Source organism: Agrilus planipennis, unplaced genomic scaffold, assembly GCF_000699045.2.
Source record: "Agrilus planipennis isolate EAB-ADULT unplaced genomic scaffold, Apla_2.0 scaffold292, whole genome shotgun sequence".
Classification (NCBI taxonomy): Eukaryota; Metazoa; Arthropoda; class Insecta; order Coleoptera; family Buprestidae; genus Agrilus; species Agrilus planipennis.
Window position 1 is genome coordinate 166,244 of NW_020439168.1, and position 5,615 is coordinate 171,858.

Consider the following 5,615-nt stretch of genomic DNA (forward strand, 5'->3'; position numbering starts at 1 on the left):
TATTGATTATTCACAAAAAAATGGAAAAAAACAACACGATGTTCCGCGATTGTATTTATGACATTTACAATTGGCTGCCGGTTTCCAATATGCGCATATATGTATTAAATATATAAACGAATATGAACAGATTAATAACATGATGTCTTTTAAATAATCCTGAAATTAATGTCTTTTTTTTTGTAATAAAAGATGGTTTTAGGATTCTATAGGTTCCTGTTATTTTGTATCTCGAAATGAAAATTAGAATTAGTAAAAAATCACTTTATTGTCCGTTTGGCCGTCTATTATGTCTTTTTCTCAAGAAACGGCAAGGGACGCCCTGTTTATATTAGACATCTAACCAAAATGATTGTTTAGTTTATGTATGCATGTAGGCTTTTTCTTTAGTTTGTCTAGGATTAATAAAAACGATACCAGTTCCGCTATTTTAGAATGTGTTCAATGAATAAAATATTAATGATAAAAACAATAATGGTGTGTACAATAAGAGTATCGCACAGTTATCATAAGGCACTCATTTTAATAGTCACAAACAGCACATCAATATACACTTCATTGATTTCGTTTGCGTCGGTAAATTCCCTATAATCTGGGGCTTGCGAAAACAATTCGAATGAGTGAATGAGGGAGTGGACAAACTGGGGAAACTCACTATCGTATGATTAGTATTAAATATAGCTGATATAACTTGAATAAATGAATAATGTATTCACTACATAGTATAAAACAAAGACGCTTTCCCGCTGTCTGTCCCTATGTATGCTTAAATCTTTAAAACTACGCAACGGATTTTGATGCGGTTTTTTTAAAAGATAGAGTGATTCAAGAGTAAGGTTTATATGTATAATACATGCATAATATAGAAGGAAAACACTGATAATTTTATATGTTTCTAATGTGATGTAGTAAATAAACACATTTTTTGCGCTTACATTGCAAACGCTGGCTGAAGCCTACGAGATAGATCAAAATAATGTACTACAATATTGTACATCTTAAAAGGGTCTACAAAAAAGTCCGGGATGGTATATGTCTATCTCTTAGGGATAACCCACAATAACCATTTTTANTACTTATTAGCCTAGTTGAATATAGCTTACTGAACCATATTTGTATATTCGCAACTTATAAATAAGATTTATTTTAGAGTAGACGGCAGAGTGATGCGTTTTTTCCGAAACAGTGCGCAGAGCTTTTTCGTGCGGCCCAGTTTAATAATATTAAAAAACTTCTACGTGCCAATCTGTATTTAGGCGGTTTGGGAGTCTTGGAACAACAATAATATTTTTCCGAAAGTTTGATCTGATGTAAATCAATCTCAGATAATCATGGATTAAAGGGTCTCTACCTACGTTCGAACCTAAAAGGCCTTAACAAAGAACTAACGAACTATAAGACCAAACTAGTTCGCGGAAGAATAATAAGCTAAGTTGAACGCTCTTTTTACTGAACCAAAATGCCGAAGTTTAACAGACATGAATAGGAAACTGACTGTCAGGAGTGATCTGGTCTATTTTTTTAAATTACATATATGTAGGTTACAGGAGTTGCATTTATTGCAAACAATGACAAATATTTTTTACGCGGACGAAATCGCGTCTAAGAGCTAGTAATAAAATAAAAGTAATAACATGTAATGTACTATATATATGTATGTGTAATGTTAGTTTAATGATCGCGTTGCGTCCTTTGTTACCCCCTGTTCAACTGCCTTATTTCGTACCTCCGACGTATACATCCATATGTAGTTTACGATGGTATGAAGGAAAATGTAGGCTGTAGTGATTGATCATTCAACAGGCTCTTTTCTATGCGGGAGCAACCGAATTATGTATTGAATGATTTATTTATTCCGTAAGAGCAAGTGCTAATAATTACAGTACCTACATAGACTTTTAAAAGGCTCTAGATCAGTGGTTCCTAACGTTTCTTTGACCGGGGACCACTTTGATTTCGTTGTTGTTCCCAAGGACCATGTCCAAGAAAGATAAACTGTATCTATCCGAAAATAAACATTATTTAAAAACTCAATATACCTTACATTAACAATATTAGTTTAATATTTAACAGAAAACAATAAATTTTTTTAGATTTCTGTCTTCTGCATGAGTTGGATAATTCTAGGACTAATATTATTACTCAATGCTACACGCAATATTCACTCAAGCAATTCCTGACCTTATTTTTAATTGCCAACAAAGCAGAAAACTTGTTCGCATAAATAATTCAACATTTCTAGATTACTGTTAATGTTTTCTTGTGTGTTTGCCCTATTGGTGACATATTTTTTTGCTTTTAATGTCAGAAACGCAGAATAATAATTGTCCCCAATGTTACTTTCCCATTACTGAAATTTGCAAATAAAGGCGCGCAATTTATCATGCTACGTCTTCTAACTGTTTGTTTTCGGAACCTTGCAATTGTAAGTTCAATTTATTTATGTGCGTGAAAATATCAACAAGATACGCTAAATTCATCTAAACTGTCGGATCAGAAACCTTCTTCGGTAAAGGTCTAGATGATGGCCCCCACCCCCGAAGGGGGTTGGGGGGTGGTATCGAAAGAGGAGATCTGACTCACCGCTGTACCATAAAAAGTTCGTGTCGGTCTCACCCCCATAAAAAGTTATGGGAATTAGATGATGCCCCCCCAAAAGGGGGTGGGGTAGAAGGGATCAAAAGAGGGTGGTCACCTGAGTAAAACCCCATAAAAATTTTGCGGCTGTCTCACCCCCATAAAAAGTTATTTGATTATTTTGATAGTTTTCATACACTGTAATTCAAATAAAATTCAATAAAATAACTATTTTCAAGCGGGTGGAAGTGGGGGATAGAAAGAGGGTGGTCACTTGAACAGAACCCGCTAACCTAACGTAACCTAACCTAACCTACCCTATTGATAAAGATATTTAAATAATGTTTTACATAACTTTCTCAATATTTTTATGTATTTTTCATTAGTTTTACCTTTGAATATTGTTTAAGAATTACTAAATAAATATTTACATGCTTAGAAATGTATAAAAATTGGCATATTTATTAACTTTGAACCCCCATAACTTTTTATTGGGGTGAGACCGCCACGAATTTTTTATGGTACAGTGGTGGGGGAGACCTCCTCTTTCGATCCCCCCCCAGCCATCATCCAGGCCTTTACCGTATATTTATTTAATGATTCTAGATGGATGATAATGATTCAAAATTTGTAACGACGGCCAAGAATTTTATCTACGAAAGGTAGTCATCAATGGCTTGCTTAGATAAGCTCTTTTTTATTCGATTCGAATTCTTATCGATAGTAAATACACTTTTTATTTATCATCATCTTCATAAGGTCGTCAGTCTTAAGATTAGTTGTGCACGCATCTCCACTCTTTCCCATGCTGAGCTAATCTTCTTATTTCTCTAAAATTAGAACTTCTTACATTCCCAACTGAATGTGAACAATTACCTATTTGTAATCCAAGAACAGGAGAACAGATGACTCTATGGAAGTCAATAAACGGAGAAACTGAAAAAGGAAAATTGACCTAAATATTAAAGCGATATTTACAATTTATCCCACTAGCTCGTTGCTTCGTAAGCGAAAATAACAAAAATTCCAATTGAGATCCGAATTTGTAAAAATAAAATCCCAACAGATATAAATTTACTAGGTATTTTAGTTGATATTACAAATTCAATTGTAATAATTAAGAAACTTGAAATAATTTTTAAATAAACATGTCAAAATTGAGTTACCAATCTACTATTTCTACGGCAAATTCAGTCATTATAATCGAAAATTGTAATTTTTGCTTTGTTATGAAGATTTAGTTTTCCCCGTGTAAGAAATAGGCGGAATAGGTTGGTAGGACACCTTCTCGGGCATGAAGGGCTAGTCAGAGACATTAGAAGTAGAAACAGGGGTTAAGAGGAGTAAAGGTGGACCTACATTATGTGGGATGTTGTAGTTTTAGATTAGCTCAGGATAGGAAAGAGTTGAGGTGCGTGTCCAACCAGTCTTAGGTCTGATGATCGTATGTTGATAATCCATGTCTATCTGTACCCTTCTTAACTCCTATTTCTGCTTCTAATATATCTCATATCTTTATATTCACTCTCTCTACTTTTTCTTCCCTTACATACCAATATTTATTTTTATTTATTTTCATGTCATCATGTCATGTTTTTTTTAGTTAATGTCACTTCCATTTTATTTAAAGCTATCTCTATTCCTCCTTGCCGGATGGTAATACTAATACTGTATCATCTGCAAATCTAAGCATACCAATCTTTTGCTCCTATATACCTAAAGTTACCTTATCGTTGACGTTTATCGCGTCCTCTATACATGGATTAAAAAGTAGCGTGTCAGTGTGCATCCTTGTCCGACTCTCTTCCTAACATTTAAATATTAAATTCAACACTTTTTGTGTTAGGCTCTGTTACAGCAGTGGGTTTATTTTTTTTATTATTTTGTGAAGTAATTATTCCAGGCCGATGTACGGGAACTTGTGTGCCAACAGTCGCGTTTCTTGTTAATCTATTTTGGTACTTGGTTAAGTAAAAAAATAACTGAAACCAATACTTTCGTGTATTTTCATATTGTTATGCAACCTTGCGCTAATGTTTCATTGCACAAAAGGTGTTTGTCAACACATCATTTAAAGAAAGTAGTTCACATTTTTTTCGTTCGTTTATTTTTAGCGTTTAGGTGTTAATGTGTTCTGGCAGCATGTTGACTTCAAACATTCAAAAGGTTTAGAAAGTTGTGTGGGTGAAGGATCGGTCGGGTTCTTCTTGGAATTTTCTCCTATGCTCGTTCAGAGACTTTAGCATGGATGTATGAATAAATTATGTATTTTACATTTACATATGCAGCCAAGTATTAAACATATACATACATAAATCAAGCGTGTATGAGATTATAAGTCTTCCAATACCTATACATTTATGCAGCATACATACACATAGATATACATTCATACATAAGCATTAGATCGTAGCTAGACTTAGAGACTATTCTTGTAAACAACATGGGATTTACTGCCAAATTGATTGGCGATTTATGCGATTTGGCACACAGTCAAAAATTCCCTGAATTTTTTATTTGTCCAGTGAGCATGATTTTTGCGATTCTAAATTTAGAGAAAATAAACGCACAACTTTATTATTGTGAAATTCCTCGCCCAGTAGTGCTTTGTCTTTTAAACCTTTCGACCTTAAAACTCAATTATTAATGAAAGCAATTTTGTTTATGGTAAACAGTTATGATTCACTGCATTTAGTATGTTCATTATTTTGGTATTTAATCGTTAGGCATAAAGTAGGTATGCAGGCATTCCTGGGCTATTATAAAATTGTAGTCATTTACTGTACAATTTGATTAATGACTTCTCTTATGTAGTTTTCATTAATTATCAAAACAGTTGTATTTGAAAATAGAAATTGTAGTTTAAACATGTTTTTATTTCCCTGATTCGTTTGCAACGTTTTTCGTATTCATCATTCGTTAATGAAATAGTAGTGTTAGGAAAAATGTTTTTTATTGAAGAAATTTGAATTTGATAATGCTATGAGGTGTAGAGAAAACATATGAGGTTGATATTTTTCATTTGGGGGGGGGGGAGG